Raw genomic sequence first — 22108 nt, forward strand, 5'->3', positions numbered from 1 at the left:
CACGCAGCAGCAGAATGGAGAGTTGGCACGTCAAAGCGGACCGAACGCCGAAACACGTGCAAAACAACGATAAAAAAAGCCTAGACACGCCGTTCGTCCGCGAAGTAAGGGCGTCAAAGTTGATCAAGCACCGAAACACGTGCATAAGGAGCCCCCCCCACCCAAATATATCGGAGAAGAAAAAAAAAGCGGACCCAGACGCGCTTCTCATCAGCCATTCACTTAGTAGCACGCTTCACCGTGTAGTTTGAGGGCAGAATGACAAATCTGCGCCATCTGCGCCCGCACGACAAGTGTGGCGCTAGTGTAGCAAACGATGTAAGTTACAAAGTAATTTTTATTCAGTGTTTATGTTGACTAGCACTAAATAAAAATTACACTCAACTTTTTATATTTATTTATGAGTTTTAGTGTACCTCAGTTTTTTTTTATAATTCTATCAGGAGAACACACTGAAATTATTGCGCAGACGCCTGTGCTGCCACTGCTCGACGTTTTTTTTTTCGGCGCAACTAGGTTCGCGTTCGCACTACTGATATACATATGGTCTGTGGTCGGCGAGCACATGGACGTGCGAGCTTGTGAGCTATGTTTTTATCGTGTGTGTGTGTCGCAGATTTGCGTTTCTACTTATTCGTGATGAAGGTTAGTGTATATTTATCTTTATGGAGCGCGAAGTAGTTGTGGATTTTGCTGCTGGGTGGAACAAACACATCGTAAACACGTCTTCAGCTATCTGCAAGCCTGGTCGCTCGTCGGACAAAGGACTGTGCATGCATCAGCGTGCAGGTGAGTGGCATTTCCAGCAACATTTAATGCTCTTACAATACATTGTTGAGTGGTTGCGCTATTGAAAGAGAAATGATTTGCTCTTATTCACCGTATCAATTTCTAGCCGTATCGGACTAAATTATCTCTATTACCGCCTGCATACCCTCTTGCTTCCCCTGTCACCACTGCAGTGCCAGTGTACTTTTGCAGTTAAAAGTTCATTTCCGCAACACTACCTCGCTTGAAAAAACATTGGGGCGGGGTTGTAGCTGCATTCATACTGTCACTTTTCTACCATTGGCTTTATGTAATGTTAACGGCTGAGTGTTGGGGCCTTGGGCCGCATTTTTAGAGATGTAAAGTGTATGTAAATCAGTAAGTGAACAAATCATTGTCGCATCACTTCACTGGCATAGCCAGGTGGTTGCGCACAGAAGTTTTTTAGGCCGGGCGTAGGGAGCCCAAATTGACGACCATATTCGCTTGCCCGGCCTATTCAGATAAGCGGACCCCCCCCCCCCCCTCCCCGCACGCGTAAAAAAAAATCTGCCCACATCACTGCGTCACTTGCTTCACCTCTGCGCTGAACGTACTATTTTATAAGCGCACCATCAAGCGAGCAGTTTACATATTGACAGAACAATTGGAGGAGGAATGACCCAAATCTTTCAGATTTCTTAGCAAAACTGAATATTGTAAAAGACAATCATAAATGCTGTATGTTCTCGTTAGCGCTGTCATTATTCTGCATCATGAAATCTTTATGCGCTGTGAAAACTTGGCATGCCGTTGAAGTCACATATCGACGTTAATACCTATCGACGAAAATTTCGACAACTTCAATAACGCCGTTTGGGATTTGCCGCATGCACATAATTAGGCTGATTCCCACTTGGCTGTTCTTAACCTGACTTCACTGCTACAAAATGAAACAATATTTGATGCATGTCTTTTACTTTTTTTCAGGGATATGACACAAATTTGGTTATACTGCAGATAAAGATGCTCCCAACGATGCTAAAGTACAGAAAGCAAGTGAATTTTGGTAAGTGCAGACTTTTTTTACTACGTATAAGAAAGCATCGCTTTTTAGGGGCAAACTGTGCATGTGTTGGCCAGAGAATAGTTCATTATGCCACATGGTTACACTGGCACTGACAATTCGACATGGCTCCGCTGGCCCGTGTGTGTGCTCACACTGTTACCGTTAAGATAAAATGTTTATGTTTTCATTGCAGGGATTGCTGTTTGTACTAAAAAGCCAACTGCCAAGATTTGTTTACACTGGTACTCCTAAAAGTATGCTCTCCTATTTACATGAATTTTGGCTTGCACAAAGCATAACACTTGGGCCTAGATACACAAAGCTGTCCATGCGCAGGCCTTCATAACAGCGTTTCTTGACTTGCCTTTACCCTGTTTTCTGCAGATGTTTCGTGGGTTTAAAAGTGCCACAGCATGTTGACCTCCCCCACTCTGAAATATTCGCGTTCAAAGTTCCGCAAGAGTGGGCTTAACTTTCTTGTGCACCTCTTTGCTAGTCCAAGATACTGAAGTGTTATGCTCTTACTAGGGGTGGCAGTGTTTCTAATGTTTGTATTTCCATCACATTGACCAAGTATGCGATCTTGGCTTGACTGGTAGCACATCCTCAACAAATGTCTTTGTGGCACATGTAGAAGGCAGTACAAAATAAATAGGCAGACATTCACACCGGGAACTAACTTCTAATAATGCTTTTTTTGGAAACCGTGGTGTGCTTATTCCAATTTGTCTAACAAGCAGTAACCTGTTTGGCTGTGAACCAACAAGACGTTGAGCTAATAAAAGCTTCACATCTTGTTGCTGTCAAATATATATGTATTGGCAAGCTATCTGTGACACTGTCAAACAAAGAATCAGAATATCTGTGCATGCCTTAAGATATATTGCTTCGTTTACATATCTCGTGGCTGTGACTCGTCAACCGAGTGAACAAATGCACCCTAGTTTTCTAAGTGTAAAGCATTTTTTGAAGGTAGCACGGTCTACATTTATTTGTCTATAGTTTTGTCCAGCCGTTTGCGTCAGGTACAAAGAAATATACTGAAGATTATCATGTAGCCTCTGCAAATGGTTGCTTTCAAGCAGGCTTTGCATGCTTGGCTTGTGCCTACAGGTATTGCACAATTCAAGACGCAGCAGCGTATGATAGAACAGTAGAATCGAGAGCAACTATGTGCACGAGCTAAATAAGTATTTTAACATGAGCGGACAGTACGTGTTATTTGCCACACACATGACCTCATTTAGAATGCCCATTGGTGAATGGGCTCATAGAAATGTCACTCAGCTGTGTATAGGAAACAAGTTAACTGAACCTAAGGGTATCTTTAACTGCTACAAATATGCCTTGTTGAGGTGCTGCACATTTTCTTCCAGAATATTGCTGTCTGAGACATCATGTGAAGAGCGTCTACCACATCAGCATTTATATGGCTTGCCAAGTAACGTTTGGCCGAACCTTCCTTTTTTTCACATTTCGTTTTGCAGTAGACATCCTAGAATGTAAGCGCTGCTGCAGTGTGTGTGACTCATTGTTATGAATTGATTCTGGCATGTTTAACCTCTCACTTATATTTTTTTTTCTTGCAGCAATGAGATGCTTCACATATGTCTGCGGTGACATTCTGCTGCGCTAGCCTGATGGAAACACCAGCTGCGAAACTTGAGTTCTTCAGAATTGGAGAAGTTGCCCTTCTCTCACCAATGATGACACAGACTGCCCTATGCTAGAAATTCAAGATGACGCAGATGACCACGGATGACGCAGAAAACCTTTGATGTATTATGGTGTTTGTTTAGTGCTGGCTGTGGTGTGGCGAAGTCTACTTTTACGTGTGGTCACACGTCGCCTCATAAAAAGAACAATAAAGCATTTATTTTCCTTTCAATATTGTCCACTTTTGGTGTTAGAAGCACCCAAGCAGTGCTCTTCCAAGGAGCTCTCGCCATGTGTTAAGCGTGTGACAAGCATACTCGAGATAAATACTCATTTCCCAAAGGAGTAACTGGAAGCATGTGCACTTGGTTTTCAGAGAGTAACTGCGAACACGTGGGAGGAACGGTAAATAGTAACTGTTGCTCTTAGAAGAGCAACTGGTGGGAGTAATGATTGGTCGGCAGGGAGCAACTGGTGGGAGTAACTGTTGGTCTGCAGGGAGCCACTGGAGGGAGTAACTGTTCATCCCCCGAAGGAGGAACTGAAAGGAGAGCAACGGTTCCTCCCTCTGCAGTTACTCCTTTTAGGAGAGTAATGGGAGTGGCAATGCAATTGCTCCCTGAAAGGAGCAACCCCTATACCCCTGTTGCTCCGTTTTGGCTTAGAGTGTAGATTCGTGACTGGAAACGTGGAGTCTTGAGTTAATGCAATCGGGGTCCCAATCAGTTTGTCGTTGTAGATTCGTTTACTTTGTTTTAAAAAGAATAGAAAAACGTGCACGGTAATCACCACTTTTTAACGAGAATTTCATTTTGAAATTTCTGGTGTTCTTTACTTTGCCAAACGTAAGGTACCGATAGTGCTGATATAATATGCACAACTTAAACCAAATTCTCTAATGAATTGAGTTATTCCTGTTGGCAAACGAAACCTTGATTTAATGCGGCAGGTATACGTGCCGAAAGAGCGAAACAATTCTCAAGCACTCCAATCTGGGAAAGTGCGGGTTTTTTTTCCACCTTTGTATTTCTGTAGCGTGCTCTTAAGTTTTTTAAAGAGTGTTCTTGCAGTACGCCTTCTTCTAAGTGCACCACTGGTGTTCGATAGTCAACGTCTTTATATTTGCGGCATCCACGCGCTCCGCTGTAGATCACATTTGACTGAAGCTTGTTGTCCAAATAGACCTATGCTTGTATATAATAGTAGTTATAAAATACATGATCACATTACGTCAGCAGGTCAGGCTCTACGTCACCACTTGGTCACATGGCTTTCGATACCGTCGGTTGTTAACGCCTGCTGTTGTGTATCGTTGGTCATACAATTCATTCGCATATATATATATATATATATATATATATAGTATGCTCGGCTACGCAATCGTATACTTGTGGGTTCTTGGCTGCTTGGTTGGACATAGTTTCTTGAAGCTGGGATGGTCAGAAAAAAAATGTTTCGCCTATTTTCCATTCGCTCTCCTCACCACGTGACATGGACACGTACCCTATTTACCAGAATCTTCAGGCTTTATGTTACATAACCCATGCTTATTTATCTTGTAAGTCTAGTAATGGCAAACTGTGCACGACAGCAGGCAAAAACGAAGAGCCACGCCCCAGAAAGTGGGATGGGACGAGCACTCCGAAAAGAATGAGGGGGTTACAAAGAAAATTTATCTCCGCAAAGCTATTTAGGTACTCCAGTTGTAACTTGTCATCTCCTTACTTATACTTTGTATAATTTCTTGCTGTCTTAAATAGCAATAAACCAACTCCCGTAAACACCTCTTCTTGAGCGCCGCTTTTAGGCACCCATTTGTGCGTTGAGCACCGTCACCGTCGGCGTTACTCATAGAGCAAACGAGGACGAAAGAGAGTGATTGCGGAGCGCAGCAGAGAATGAAAAAGGGCGATGCAAGGAGAGCATGAAGAGAAGGGAACGAGAGAGGCGAAATGAAAAGTTCAGCAGTGGCCACCCGTGGTGCCACAGCAGTTCTTGCTTTTTGGCAATTCTAAACAGATTTTTTCCCTGTATTTCCAAGCAGATATGAACTCGATGCAGGAAATATAAATGCGAAGTTCTTTGCTTACTGTGGGTACTTTGAGCATCTATCTATCTATCTATCTATCTATCTATCTATCTATCTATCTATCCTTAATGTTCTCCCTTAATTAACCTTAATGTTCCCCAAAAGGTAATTGAAGGCCCCGCCGCGGTGGTCTAGCGACTCAGGTACTCGGCTGCTGACCCGCAGATCGAGGGATCAAATTTCGGCTGCGGCGGCTGCATTTCCGATGGAGGCGGAAATGTAGGCCCGTATGCTCAGATTTGGGTGCATGATAAAGAATCCCAGGTGGTCGACATTTCCGGAGCCCTTCACTACGGCGTCTCTGATAATCATATGGTGGTTTGGGGTCATAAAACCTCACAAATCAATCAATTAAAAGTCAGTTGAGGTTGCAGTGCGTGTTATCCAGTTTTATGAGTATTACATATGCCCTCCTGTCATAAAGCCATCACAACACGTCAATGGTGCTTCACAAGTCAACTTGAGCGTTATCAGCTGAAGTTGATTTATGCAGAAGTGACCAGGGCTACCATGCTCGATAGCACCAACACTTCAAATCAGTATACCGCTCCTGGTGTTTCTAATATATATGTTGCTGTTTGCATCGTTATGCAACTGTGAACAACTGGTTATAAAAACATATGCAGCTGTAACGTATGTCCGTCTATATCTTTAGCGCCACTTCTTAATGTTTTGCTTAATAAAGAAACTACAGCACAGTCACCTTCCATTTGCATGCTTCGTATAACATCGTTTCCCAAAGTACGAGGGATCTGAAAAATTTTATCTATTTTATTTGCATATTTGTCAGTTTTTTGGTCAATGGAAACACGACAATTTTTTGCTCGCAGCCACTGACGCTGTTGCCAGAATTTATGCGAAACGATCTTTTTAAAACGCTATCGCGTTAATCAGAATACTAATTAGGCTGTATACGAGCGTGCCCCGCCGCGGTGGTCTAGTGGCTAAGGTAGTCGGCTGCTGACCCGCAGGTCCCGGGATTGAATCCCAGCAGCGGCGGCTGCATTTGCGATGGAAGCGGAAATGTTGTAGGCCCGTGTGCTCAGATTTGGGCGCACGTTAAGGAATCCCAGGTGGTCGAAATTTCGGGATCCCTCCACAACGGCGTCTCACATGATCATATGGTGGTTTTGGGACGTTAAACCACACATCAATCAATCTATGCGGGCCTGTGTTGCACACAAATAGTCGATTTTACAGCGGTGCTGTCAGTGTCGAACTCAAGAATATGTCTGTGTGCATGCGTGTGTTTAAGTGTTTGTGTGTGCGCATTCACGCGCTGCACGATAACCGATAACCGTCTCTCGAAGACGAGGTACCTAAGTGGGAGGGTTTCAGCCGATGTGGCCGGGCAGGTGGCCTTAAGCCCGAGATCCGTGGAATGAACATGCATGCTCCAAGTTCCCAGCAGATCTTAGAAGTTTATTTCGAACACACCCCTTTTCATGTCACATATTAGAGGACGCCCCATAATAAACTTGGCTAATACTTTGCTGGAGATACATGTGCACTTAGAACCCACGCGCCCTCCACAAAGAACACCTTCAAAAATGCAGGCACGGGGGAATAGAATCAGAAATAGACAGAGAGGTGTAAGAAGAGACAGGGAAGGCTCACCGCAAGGCAGAAGCAGAATCGTTTTAGTTTCCGTGGCGAGCGGGTAATCAAACTGCGCGCTGAGGCCGAGAGCGTCGTTGAAGAAAATATGAACAAGGAATTCCGGCGACGATCTTTCTAGCAGATAGGAAAGATAATATCCTCGAGTGTTTTGCAGAGCAGGCTGAGAAGACGGTAGCTGCTGTCTAGATGCTTCCTTGCAGAGGCAGATATAGGGCACTCGCACAGCAGGTGAGATAGCGCTCCAACTCCAACACAGTGAACGCAAGCTGATGCAACAGCTCCCCGCAGCCTCAGTTCGCGTTCATACAGAGCCAATCGGATGATAAAAAAAGAGGTAATGCTCTCACCGGTAGAATCGAGTTTCGTGGAGAAGAGTAGAAGGGCGACCACTGATAATCATGATAATCATGAGATGCGTGTCATGTTAGAACATGACTACATACCACAGTCAAGACTCCAATAAACTTCGACGTGACGCGGTGCGTGAGCTCGCCGGCGTTCACTTCGTCACGTCACGCCGGCGTTGCCGTGCACGCCAGGCGCCTGTCCGCGCTGCGTTGCTTTGACACATGCGCGTTTCAGCGCGTCCGGTGTCCCTCCGTCACGAAAAGATGGCGACGCAGTGTTGGCTGGGTAAGGCGTTGTTGCTAGACGCAGCATGTCGCATTTCGCGCTGCTTGCCGTCGGGCCGCACCGACGGATGCTGGTCGCGCTGGTCGCGCCTAGCGTCAGACTACAGAGTGCTCACGTTTTGCTAACGTAGTGTCACTGTGCCCAATGTGTACGCACGTCAACGCTAAATTGGAGTATATTGGGCCCTTCATGATGCGCTCACCGCCGTTTTGCTAACTGCATATGTAGCAAATTCGGCGTTACGTGACGTCAATGGATGACAAAAGTATGTCTGTTGCCAACATGATAATGCTGACAAGCATGCATTTAAGAAAGCGACAACATACCACGCCCATAGCGTGCTCGCGTCCTTTTCGCTAGCTCCCCATATAAGAAATTTGGTATCACGTGACGTGAATAGATGACGAAGGTAAACGACACATCCAAACATGATAATCATAACACGTAGGTCATGTACGGCATCACTTACCTCCACCTCGTAACTTTGTGCTGATTATTAAGTGACATATCAACCTTCCTTATTTGTGCTTGGCATATCAGGCTTGAGCCACTGTGTGCCAAGTCGCTGTGCGAATCTCGTTCTACGTGCTGCTGCAATACACCAAGAGCTGGTGACCAGGGTAACGATCCTTTTTTTCAGGCTGATAAAGATGTAGGCTCCGGTTTGTTCGAAATCCATACGAGGAGGCTTATATCGCAAAGGCGCAAGAGAGAGAGAGAGATAAAGCTGCAAGGAAAGGCAGGGAGGTTAACCAGACGCATATCCGGTTTGCTACCCTGCACTGGGGAAGGGATAAAGGGGAGAAAAGACGTTGCAGAAAGATGAGAAGGTATACACAATCACGAGCACACTCAGGGAGCACACACAGTCTACAGGCGGTCGCTCAGGTTTGTTGACTTGAGGTAAAGTAGCAGTGCTTTTGTTGCTTTCTGCGCAACTGAGGCACATGCCCAAGGTCCTAGTATCTTCTGCACACAAAATGGTCCGGGGTCAAGTCGATTCAAAACCATCCGGAGCTGGCATCGCTGTGTGTCGTAGCAAGCGCAACTTCACAGGACGTGTTCGATGGTCTCTTCAGCTCTGCAGTAGTCGCATGTAGGAGTGTCTGCCATACCAATGCGAAAGGAGTACACCTTTGTAAATGCAACACCCAACCAAAGGCGGCATAACAGTGTCGCATCGGAGCGGGAAAGTTGTGATGGTAGCTTTAGCTTAGGCGAAGGGTCCAGTTCATAAAATTGACACATTTGGAAGCTGGTAGACGACCAGAACGTGCGTGTGAGATCTCGAGCCAGCAGGTAAAGTTGTCTTGCTGCATCATTCCTTGATAGAGGAATCGGGACTACACGGGTTTCTTCATGGGCTGAGCGGGCTGCATCATCGGCTAATTGATTTCCGGTAATACCGATATGTTCAGGCAGCCATTGATATATAATATCATGCCCTCGCGCAAGAGCTTCATGATGGCAATGTCTTATTTCTTGTACCAGTTGGTCATGACTCCTCCTACGCATGGCAGACTGCAAACTATGAAGCGCTGCCTTCGAATCACAGAATATGACCCATTTTCCTGGACGTTCTTGAACGAGATATTGTAAAGCAGCCCTTATAGCAGCAAGCTCTGATGCCGTGGATGTAGTCATATGCGACAACTTAAACTTGATTGTCATTTCTGCAGCCGGAATTACAGCGGCACCTGATGAGCTGCTGGATGAGACGGACCCATCAGTGTATATCTGCGTTCGGTCTAAGTACAACTCATGTAATTATAGCAGTGTTGCTTGCTTCAATGCTACTCTGGAGTGACTGCTTTTCTTTTTGATTCCCGGAATTTCTAGACGTACTTGCGGCTGGTCGAGGCACCACAAAGGACAAGCCGTTTTCGCAGCTGGCGTATATCCTGATGGAATGCTCTTTAGGTGCTTGGCTATGACGTCTGAAAGCGTAGCACGTGGTCTTCCGGAAGGTAGAAGGGCCAAGTGGTGGTCGGGGACACGGCTAGCATGTCGAATGTGCGCTCTGAGGCAATCCACAACTATATATGTCCTGACCGGATGGTCTTTGGCAAGCATGATTGTGGCATAAGTAGAAGCGCATCGGGGCAGTGCTAGGCAAATACGCAGTGCCTGACCCTGCAAACTCTCCAATGAATGAGTATTCGATTTGCAAGTGTTAGTCAGTACCGGCAAGCTGTAGCGCAATAGACCCAGAAATAGGGCCCTGTACAGCTGTAGCATGGAGGCCACAGAAGTTCCCCATGCTTTACCGCACAAGAATTTCATGATATGCACAATAGATAGCAGTCTCTTCTTCAAGTACGCACAATGTGGGCTCCACGAAAGACTTCTGTCGATTATTATGCCCAGGAAACGATGCGTCCGTGCATATTTGACACTCTGCCCATTGATGTAAACAGGGTATGACGTCATTGGTTTGCGTGTAAACGCCATCAACGCGCACTTCACAGTTGATATAGTTGGGCCTTGTTTCTGAAGGTAGGCTGTTGTGAGGGTTGCTGCCCGCTGTATTCGTGCACGCACCTGAGGGCGAGTAACTGCAGCACTCCAGAGGCAAATATCATCGGCGTATATGGATAGGCACACCGACTTTGGCAGAACCTTCACCAGACCAATGAGGGCCACATTAAACAATGTGGGGCTTAAAACACCTCCCTGAGGTACTCCGCAGTAGGTGTAATGTTGGGCAGTTGTACCCTCATCTGTTTGTACAAAGAAACCCCTGCCAGTTATATAATCTTTTATCCATTGAAACATTCGTCCACCAATGCCCATTGCTGCGAGAGAAGTGAGGATGGCATCGTGTGCTACATTATCATATGCACTCTTCACGTCAAGAAAGAGTGCTACTGATATGCGCTTGCGACTTTTTTCTTGTTGAACAAATGTTGATAAGTCAAGCACAGAGTCGATGGAGGAGCGGCCCCGACGAAAGCCTGCCATGCAAGAAGGGTATTTGGTGTATCGTCCTAAGTACCACTCGAGACGAAATAGAACCATTCTTTCCATCACTTTTCCGAGGCAGCTTGCGAGGGCAATAGGGCGATACGCTGTCAAGTCCAATGGTGATTTTCCCGATTTCAAAAGTGGTATTAATCGACTTTTTTTCCATTCTCGAGGAACACTGCCGCTGAGCCAGGAGTTGTTGAAACATGATAAAAGTTCTTTTCTGGCTTTTTGTCCAAGGTGTCCCAACGCACTATAAATAATCCCATCAGGACCTGGCGATGACATGCGCTTAGAAGCGACTAACGCACCTTCCAGTTCTTCCATGGTGAACGGAATGTCCATTTATGGTAATCGCGTCTCAGGAACGATCACGGCGTCGATGCTCTCGTTCATAATATTCCCGGCAACTCTCGTGCAAAATTCTTCAGCCACCCCCGAGTTCTGTTTTTCCATGATGGAGTGCCAAAGCTTTAAAACGTTGCCGTTGTTGTGGAGAGGAGCGAAGACCACGAACTGTTCTCCAGATATATGACAGAGGTTTATGAGGGTCTAGAGATTCGCAGAATGCTTTCCAGCGTTCGCTCTCCAGTTTGTAAATTCGTCGTTGAATCTTTTTCTGGAGCCGCCTTGCTTCCCTCAGATCGTAAATTGATCTTGTGCGTCTGTATCGTCGTTCAGCACGCCTTCGTATAGCTCGTAATTTTTCCAGTTCGATGTCAAACTGTGTTACTTTAGACGAAAATGGTAATTTACATTTGGACGCTTGCATAGCTTTCGCTATGGTATTTTCCAGGCTGCAGGCGAGGCCTTCTTGGCAAGCGTTCTCAACATACGATGCAAACACCGACCAGTCAGTCCCAATGGCAACACCGGAAGAGAAATTTTTTATGATACCATCGATCGTCACGTAGATGGGTATGTGATCACTCCCATGAGTCTCAATATCGCAAAACCACTTAACTTTGTGAGAGAAGCACCGTGACACCAATGTCAGGTCAAGGCAACTGCCATACCTGAGACCCCGCAGATATGTGGGGGTACCATCGTTCATGATGGAAAGGTCGTAATCGGAAGCGAATGTCACAATGTTCCGGCTCCTGGCATTCATCCTAGTGCTCCCCCAAAGCATGTGATGGGCGTTGAAGTCACCGGTGATGATCCAAGGCCCATCGGTTCTCATTAGGATGTCTTTTATTCTGTCGCAGTCAAATCGCGATGGAGATATATATCCACCAATAAGCGTGAACGAAACTGCATTCTTCTTCACACGAAGACACACGTACTGATTGTCGTCATTTGAACATATTGGGTGCGAAAGATAAGTCAAGTCTGTGCGAATGTAAACAATTACTTTGCTTTGTTCTTCGCAAGCGGCTGAACAAAAAGCTTCATAACCGGACAATCTATAAGGCGTTGATACGTTCGGTTCACATATGACAAGTATAGGGAATTGATTGGCCCGAACAAATTGGCGAAAGTCCGAGATACGGGACTTCATGCCTCTGGCATTCCACTGAAAAATCGACGCACTTTTAACTTCAGTGCGGAAGATGAGATTTTGTTGAGCCATTGTGCTTATACGAAGTTAGCAAGAACTGGATTCAGTGCCTCCAGTATTTGCAGTGCACTCTTAGCAGACGGAGATTGTATGCTGCTCAGTAGCGTGCGAATCGTGGCAATTAATGATTGCACGATTGCAGCCACTTGCCTGTCTTGGTTGGAAAGATCTCGAACCGGGACGATTGCAGTCACTTGCCTGTCTTGGTTGGAAAGATCTCGAACCGGGAGCGTGGACTGACCGTCATGAAGCTCCTTCGGTTCGCTTGATGCTGCTTCCCTTTGAAGGGCAGGCCACTCTGTCGCAGTTAGGGTATGCTCACTGGCTTTGTCCTTTACAGCCTTTCCCACGGCATGTGGTCTGGGAGGCAAAGGAGGTGGTACTGATGAGGGATTACGCAAACGTGTCGAGGAGGTAGCGGACGTCCTCGAAGACCGACGTCGACGTGAACGACGCCTTCTGACTTTAGCTGCGGCTTCTCGATGAGATGAGTGATCGCGCACCATCTCCTTCAAGATGGCAATTTCCTTCTGAATCCGCGGGCAGTCCTTCGATGTGGCTTCATGGGATCCATTGCAATTAGAGCATTTCTTGACAGTTGCGACGCACTTATCCGCTTCATGGTGCTCGGCGCAGCGGTGGCATACCACCGAATTCTCGCAGACGCTGCTCACATGTCCGAGTTTCATGCAATTACGGCACTGGAGAGGCTTTGGAATGAAAGGCCGCACAGCATGTCTGAAGTACCTCACCTTCACATGAGAGGGGAGTGATGTGCTCTTAAACGCAATCTTCACACAGCGAGACTTGCCTAGCCAGGTGACTTCAACAATTGGAGTATCAGTTGTTGACTTGACAAGAAGTTGTAAGTCCTTATTGGAAATAGCGACATCAATGTCGTAGATCACGCCGGTTACTACATCACTTCCCAAGGGAACATGAGAGCGCACCTGGTTGCCGTCCAAGTCAGTTACACTGCGCAGAACGCCCAACGCACTTGCGTGCAAAACGCCCACAGCCAGTATATTCTTTCTGGCGTTCACTCTTATGTCCGTGATCTCATTTGGCACGAGCGTTTCCAGAGACCTCGACACAGACTGTCTGTTAAGGCGTTTCATGCTGACGGTAGGAAGTGCAGGCAGAAACAGGATGGTATAAGTGTTTGATTTTGGCGCTTCACTTACAGTTTGAATAGTTGATGATGAGGATGTCCTCATGTTCCTTCTCTTCGCCTTGCGGCTCAGCACAGGTTGGAAACCGTCATCTGAGAAGTCCTCACTGCTGAGATAGTAAGCATGAGTATCTTCACTGTCGCTGTCGCTCGCTGGTCCCATCCGCTTCCTGGAGGCGGCCGCCGCTGACGCCGCTGGTGCCGGCAGGCGCCCGGGGTGGTCTACATCCATCCCCTCCAAGAGAGCAGCGAAAACTGATCAACAGACTTAAATTACAACTGAAATACACCGGAGTTAGCAGAAGTAGCTCCTATTCAAAACACACTTCTTAGTCTTCTTCCGCAAAGGCGCAAAGATCAGAAAGACGACGTCACACTGTCTCTTCTCTTGCCTTTGTGTCTTTGTGCTGTAAATCTACTGCCTTTTTTAGCCGCCAATTGCCATCGTGGGAGGCGATGCGGGAAGACACTAAGAACGTTTGCGCAACGCATATTGCTATTGTTTTTACCTGGTGCACATAGTTGCGAGCTGTGAGGCCTTCGTTACCACTAGCGGGTTTATGTGTGGATAACTGCTGGTGAGTTCCACCAGTGATCCACTGTGTGACAGTGCTAACAATTTATTTTTCTATTTTCCCGCGAAGTTCACATTCCTTTCGCTTCATTTTAGTTCATTTTCATGCAGGCGTGCTATGTGGAACTTCAATTTGTAAGTTTCAAACAAGTGCTGACAACGACGTAGGCAGAAATTTATTTCGGAGTGGGGAGGTAGGGACGGGACGGGCAGGCAGGTGTTGCCGAGTGTTCTTCCGTGTTTTGGATATCAAGGCAAAATAAATTTGGGGGGGGGGGCGAAGGGGGTGCACGGGCCTGGTGTATACCACCTTCTAACTACGTCACCGATTGCGTTTTGGAAATAAATGCACTCGTGGAGCTCAATTCGAGCCACCTTCTAACCCCAACAAGCCTAATGCAAAGGATGGCTTAACAAGTTCGAAGAAATTGTTCAAGGCGAAAATGAAATGAAAAATGATCAAGAAACCAGCAAGGTTCACTCCCGAAATAATTGTCCAGGAAATCCGTTTTTATATTGGCTCAGATCTTGCGCAGCGGCCTTTCACTACTCCGCACGTTACGTCGAAGGATCACATCACTAATGGGACAGGTGATTTTTAAAACATTGTGCGTGTGATGAATGATCGGGCTCTGTGACGCTGCCGAATACGCGGCGCCCGGGCGTGGTTGTTCTTACAAGGCTAGGTGATGATAGCCCGCCAGAACAGATTCAGGTGCTCGCACGGTCATTACCTGGGTAGGCGGATGAGTAATGAAGCGCGTCCCTGAAAGGGAAGCCGCTTCGTGATGACGAATTTTCCGTAGACTCTGTCTCCGCTGGCTTCTATACGAGAACTGATGCATCTCCTGAAACGTCACCTGCGGCTTCGCTTCTCGCCCAGCAGTGGGATGAAGGAAACAAAATATGGCAGGAGTAATGGAGGTTAACCAAAGAAACATATATTCGCTAATGCTCTAACGGGGAAAAAAGCTATTTTGAGTCTTCTATCAGAGTGCTGACGACCCGCTTATATGTCACTCCCTTAAAGAAACGCGTATATAGGGTGCAGAGGCAGAAAAGCAATGGTTCTCAAATCAGAGTCCACGAACTCCAAGGGTTGCGCGAAGTCATTTTTAGCAGTCCACAATGTGGTCAGGAAAATAACGTGCACCCATCTATACTGAAATCACTTTAACATCGAACTTGTCTTTATAATAGTTACTGAGCTTTTATTGTGCATTGTTTCAGCAACAGTAAAAAATTTCGAAGTCCCGTTAAGAACGACAGGTAGCTTGAAACTTCCGGCGTACACCTCAAGCAGAAAGCACGCACGAAATAAGCACACACAGGACAGGCATGGACTGGCACTTGTCACAGTTCGACACTTGAAGCGTGCTGTTCAAACAGAAAGAAAGATGCACAAAACGCGCACCTAAATATACCAAGGACACGTGCGAACACTTGCCGCAGTTCTTCCTGCGTCGTGTGTCGGCAGCGCACTCCTTTTGTGAACGCGGCCGTGGCAGCGTTCAAAGTGACCTCCGTCGTCTTCCAAACTACGAGTATGAAAAGCATGCGTGCAGGAGAGACCACTCTCTGTGGAGGCTGCGCTTCTTCGAGGCGACGACCTTTAGAGCGAGCCCAACGCGAGTTCGTTGCGCCATTTGGCACGAATAACTAAAATGCGCTAATTCTTAGAAGCTCTAAAAACTGCCGAACAGTGTATGGTCTATATGATGGGCTTCGAGTTAGCATTCCCGACAAGCCCCGCTCCGTGGCGAAGTGGATAGCGCTGCGCGCTGGGAATCGAGAGGTTGCTTGTTCGATTCCGCGTGACAAATGCTTGCTTTCTGTTTTTTTTCTGCAATTTTTAGTGTATATTTCTCAACGTCAATTCCGCGAAAAAAGTACGTCAGCAGAGCCATGGTGGACCCTGGCACGAAACACTCAATTTGGGAAGGACAGTACGTACTGTGACCATGGCTCGGTATGATTTTTAGTACGCTTCACCTAATAACAAATTCGCCTTGCGGTGGAGCTGACTGAGTCTTTCTTCCTCGTTTCTCGCACACACACGAGCGCATAGTTTTTCTAGGCTTGTATTATTAAAGAGCAAATATAGCTAAAGACAGGATGAATCAGGCTGCTGAGCACTCGTCTAACTGACATACTGCTTAGTTTGAATTAGCGTGGAAATTTATGTTGATTATTCTTTCCCAGCGAGAAATTAAGGCACCTGTTTTACGCTGCATTTTGCGTTAGTTCAATGCGTCTTCCCCTTTCCCTTTTTATTCGCTGCACGGGAGCCCTCATTATTTCCACTAGGTGACAACACAGCCGGCTCCGATATACCTATGGCTGAGAGTCACTGCAGTAGAGACACGGAGAGCCGTGGGGCAAGGTTCCTCCAAAAAAGAGTTAGTGTGCGTCTTTAAAGGGTTAACAAAGAAGCTCCAGCTTTTTTTTGTTACAAGTCTCAAACAAGCTCGCTAATTCACGCGAAAGGTCCATTGACGATTACCGCAGCGCGACACGCCGTGCTGCGGTAATTTCGAAAGCGACTCCTGCTTCTTACCCATGGGACGCATTACGCAGCGCCGACTAAGTCGATAGGTCATTCGAGCTACGAAGCGGTGCTTTGGGCCTGTAGTGGCTGCTTTCGCCGTGCATTCCGCGTTCCCATGCTGCCCTTAGCCGATTTGGTAGAGCCCCGAGACTTGGCAGACAAGAGGTATCACTAGAACAACAACCTTGTAGACACCTCTTTATCCACGGCCGTTGGATAAAGAGGTGTCTCACCAGTTTGTGTCTAAGGGAATTTGGCATGCGCCCTAACATATATGCTTACTTCACTCATCTCGCACCATACTTCCGCACCATGGCCCTCTGACACGAGTGACACGTAGACGAAGCCTTGATCAGTCACTCGCTGTGCGTCGATAGTGTAATTGCAGGCGCCCACTTACATTGCGAAAGTCGGCGTAGTCAAGCCGAAGGGCTACGCATACCCCTTTTCACTGCCAGGGTGGCTTTAAAGGCCGAGCGAGAACCCTAAACCAGTTGAAAATGGTTGTTCAAACACCAGGTAACTTTTTATTACTGCACTAAACCCCATAATTCTTCCGGCAGCACGTTCAAATCTTACAAATGCAAATGCATTTCTTGCACCGGGAGGTTTTAAATGCGAAGCATTTTTTAGCGAACTTCGTCCACTTTGAGCGTATCTATCTATCTATCTAACCGCTTACGTTTGGGTGCTTTTCTGGTCACCCCCCTTAACTTGGCGTGAACCAAAATTAATATGGGAGGGTAAGAGCGTTTGAAGGATATGACGCGCAAGTGAAGACATGAAAAATGTCAAAGTCCTGTCTCGTACGTCGTCAAACACTTTCCGCCAGACAAGGGCACACACCCACGGGCGTGTATGTGCCGCTGGTATGCGGGCATGTGCCACAGGTGATTGACACCTATTATCTACCCAGGAAGGAAGAGAACACAGATGGGCACTTTTAACGCGTGAGCGTTGAGAAATACCCGACTTCGGTAAACAATGTCAGGGCGCCGGTTAGAATCAAACCCAAGCATTTTCCATGGCAATGAAGCATATTACCACAGAGCTACGCCAGGACTTGCCAGTATTTTTCAAATTGATGCTAGTCTTCATGAAACGTCAATAGTGGTGGCAGTGATGCCTACCCAATTTTATAAACAATACATATGTACTCCTATGATACAGCCATCACGTCGGGCAAACGTCAATTGTGGTAAATTGCCATGCGCTAAAGTTGATTTCTGTAGCAATGTTCAGGGCCAGCAATATGGCGAGCATCTGCGCTTCATATCAGCTTCTGGTGTAGCTAATACGCATGTTCCAGTTCGCATCGTTGCGTTAGTGCAAAGAACTGGTTATGTGAACATTTGCAACTCCACAAGATATGTTTGTGCATGCAACATTTGTACATACATTATGCGTCATTTCATGATGTGTCGCTTAATAAAAAAATGCAACACGGTCACCTTACCCTCGGATGCTTCACGTAACGTTAATTCCCAGGTACGTGAGATCTGCCGAATTTCTTTTACTGGCCCTGCTAAAAATAGTGCACATTGCGCGCGCTGGAAAAAGAGAAGAGCTAAGAATGGCGCGTCGCACGTGAGGCTTTAAAATGCGAAGCCTTTCTTAGTGAACTTCGGTGACTTTGAGCGTATCTATCTATCTATCTATCTATCTATCTATCTATCTATCTATCTATCTATCTATCTATCTATCTATCTATCTATCTATCTATTTATCTATCTATCTATCTATCTGTCTATCTATCTATCTATCATCTATCTATCTATCTATCTATCTATCTATCTATCTATCTATCTATCTATCTATCTATCTGTCTGTCTGTCTGTCTGTCTGTTCTATCTATCTATCTATCTATCTATCTATCTATCTATCTATCTATCTATCTATCTGTCTGTCTGTCTGTCTGTCTGTCTGTCTGTCTGTCTGTCTGTCTAGCCGGCTACGACTTTCAGCTCTCCTGGCCTTTTGGATAATGGTATCAATACGAAACTTGGTATGGCATTTAGGATGACTGTATGACGAGCATATTTGACTAGTCATAACATGAAATTGATAAAATCTATGTCATAAATATTGCCACCTGATATGCTTGGGTGAGATCCGGGAGCGGAGGAAGACAAAGACGATCTGTCTGAGCTACTGCTTGGCTAGTCGACTCAACGAACCCAATAAACAAAGTTTGTCTTAAGAAACGTGACAAGACTGGTGGAGGTGCTGGGTACAACGTCTCACGATCCACCCGATGCCCAAGACCCCGTCCAGTAGCCGGAACACAAGCCCTGCACCCGTGGACACTCCTGTTCACAGAGTAAGCCGCCGCCAACGAGGCCTACCACCTGAGACACCAACCACTGACGCAGCGACTATGACTTCGACACAAGATCCCGCGCAAGCTCCGACACCTTCCACGCCGATCTACTGCACCGTCCAGAACCCGCTCATGCCTAGCCCCTTTCATGGAGAGCAGCATGAAGATGTTGACGACTGGCTGAGTGAGTTCGAACGTGTCGCAGCGATAAATTACTGGGATGATGCCGCGAAGCTCCAGAACGTGTACACTTGCCTGAAGGACGGTGCCAAGACGTGGTTTTTGAACAGGGATGATGTTCTGACATCTTGGCGCGAGTTCCAGCGTCGCCTTCTGGAGACCTACAGGAGTCCCGACAGCCGCGAACGAGCGGAGCGTGCACTACAATCACGCATCCAGATGCCAAACGAGACCGTCTCGATGTACGTTGAGAACATGACACGGCTTTTCAAGCGAGCGGATCCTGCTATGGCAGAAGAAAAAAGCTGCGCCACCTCATGCGTGGTGTGAAGGAACAACTTTTTGCTGGTTTGGTGCGTAGTCCCCCTAAGAGTGTTGCTGAGTTCCTTACTGAAGCGGCAACAATGGAGCAAGTACTGCACCAACGGTCTGCCCTGTTTGACCGTCAAGTGAATGCTGCCTCAACCCCCGAAATTTTCGCCACCCCTAGGAGCAAGAGCCCCGAATGGATTCGCGAGATCATCCCATCTGTCGTCCGGGAAGAAATGGAAAAGATGTACTGGACAAGACCAATCGATGTTGCTTCTATCACCAGTGTCATCCGTGACGAGGTCCAACAGGTGTTGCACGCCCATCGTTTTCCGCTGATGTCGGTTGATCCGGAAACGGCTCCTGTGTCTACTGACAGTCGCCGTCGTACGTACGCAAAAGCCTTGCGATCTGCCACGCCTCGTTCTGGTCAAGGAATTCCGACCCAGCCAGTGCCGCACGTCCCGATCCAGACAGTGCCGCACGTCCCAATCCAGACAGTGCCGCACGTTCCGCTTCAGACAGTTCCATACGTCCCGATCCAGACAATGATGCCGTCAGTCGCGATTCAGTCGGCGCACGCTCGTTTGGACATCGATGGTCACCGTGCACCGACGCGCAAGTCTGATCTCTGGCGTACGCCGGACAGACGACCCCTCTGCTATCATTGCGGTGAGGCTGGTCACATTTACCGCGAATGCCCATACCGGCAACTTGGCCTGCGTGGATTTTCCGTCAATTCACCTCGTCCCTAAATTGGTCAAAGGCCGAGGGACATCGAAGAATATCTCGCGCAACAGCGTGCACCCTTTACACGACGTCAATCACGGTCACCATCTCCGAGGAGACCCGCAGCCACTGGATCACGTTTCGATGTGACGGCACGGGAATGCTCTCCAAGCCCCCGTCGGGAAAACTGAAGGCAGCGGCCTTCGGGGGCAAGGTCGCTGGGACTCAAAGTGCGGAAGACCTCCCATCGACGCTTGCACGCAACACGGAAGACATTAAACCAGAGAATAATCGCAGTACCGAAGAAACGCCGAAATCCACATCTGAACCCAGTGACCGCGTGTCACTTGACATACCTGCGCTGATTGGCGGTTTTCAGGTCAATGCATTGATAGACACTGGTGCAGACTATTCGATTATGAGCAGGAGGCTAGCAAAAGATCTCAGGAAAGTGATTACGCCGTGGAAAAAAACGCGAATTCGAACTGCTGGAGGACACGTTGTAACACCACTGGGTCGCTGTACGGCAAGAGTTAAAATTCGTGCGTCAACGTTTGTGCTCAGCTGCCTCGTTCTGCGCGACTGTTCACGTCAGCTGATTATCGGCATGGACTTCCTTCGGGAATACGGTGCCAATATAAATCTCCGTGAACGCATCGTGACCTTCTCGACTCAAGGCGCAACAGATCGAGACGCTGATAACTGCCGTAGATCTGCGCTGCGTGTTGCTGATGACAGTGTGATGCTGCCGCCCCGAGCGACTGTTCCCATCGAAGTCATTTGTGAAGACCTCCGGGACGGTGACGTGGTGGCTGAAAGCAACCTATCACTTCTGCTACTCCAAGGTGTATGTGCTGCCCGAAGTGTTGTGCGTGTCTGTATCGGACAGTCACAAATACTAGTTACGAACTTCAACTACGAGCACCGGCATCTTTTCCGCGGAACCACCGTAGCCTATGGAGACCCTGTTGCCGACGTCACGGAGTGCTTCGCGTCCGAGGAAACGCATGAGGATGAAGAATTCCTAGACCACATCGACATTAATTCGACGCTGTCAGACAAGAGAAAGGCTGCACTTCGTGGCCTTTTAAAAGAGTTTCGGTCTTGCTTCGCCTCTTCTTCCAAAGTCCATCAAACACACCTCGCCAAGCATCGAATTATTACCGACGATGACGTCCGCCCCATCCGGCAGCAGCCTTATTGCGTTTCTTCCAAAGAACGTGCGGCTATTCAGACACAAGTGAAAGATATGGTCGATGACGGGATTATTCAACCATCCAGCAGCCCTTGGTTCTCGCCAGTCGTTCTAGTGAAGAAAAAAGACGGAACGCTGCGATTTTGTATTGACTACAGGAAGCTTAATAGCGTCACGAAAAAAGACGTTTACCCGCTTCCACGGGTCGACGACTCCCTCGACAGATTACGACGTGCGAAGTATTTTTCGTCCATCGATCTAAAGAGTGGCTATTGGCAAATTGAAGTGGATGAACGAGACAGAGAAAAAAACTGCATTTGTGACTCCAGACGGACTTTACGAATTCAGTGCTCTTCCCTTCGGCCTCTGTTCTGCCCCAGCCACTTTTCAGAGGATGATGGACACAGTTCTCGCTGGCTTGAAGTGGTAAAGCTGCCTTGTCTACCTCGATGATGTGGTCATCTTTTCCGAGAGCTTCGAAGAACATTTGAAGCGTCTGAGAAAGGTTCTGGACGCCATTCGCACAGCTAAACTCACGCTGAAACCCCAAAAATGCCATTTCGGCTACGAAGAGCTGAAATTTCTGGGGCATGTCATTAGTGAGGATGGAGCGCGACCTGATCCAGACAAAACTGCTGCTGTCGCCGCCTTCCCTGTTCCATCAGATAAAAGAGCAGTACGCCGTTTCCTCGGCTTGTGCGCGTATTATCGCCGATTTATCGCCAACTTCTCTAAAATAGCTG

The 22108-nt window shown here is 47.2% G+C and overlaps 1 long non-coding RNA gene across 1 annotated transcript; it reads left to right on the forward strand.

The window, feature by feature from the left end:
• The first annotated feature begins 602 nt into the window (after positions 1-602).
• Positions 603-3539, forward strand: LOC142768937 (uncharacterized). Its single transcript, XR_012885557.1, has 3 exons — positions 603-789; positions 1738-1816; positions 3406-3539. It is a non-coding gene; the product is annotated as an uncharacterized LOC142768937 (long non-coding RNA).
• Positions 3540-22108: the final 18569 nt, after the last annotated feature.

This window comes from Rhipicephalus microplus, chromosome 1, assembly GCF_043290135.1.
Source record: "Rhipicephalus microplus isolate Deutch F79 chromosome 1, USDA_Rmic, whole genome shotgun sequence".
Taxonomy (NCBI): Eukaryota; Metazoa; Arthropoda; class Arachnida; order Ixodida; family Ixodidae; genus Rhipicephalus; species Rhipicephalus microplus.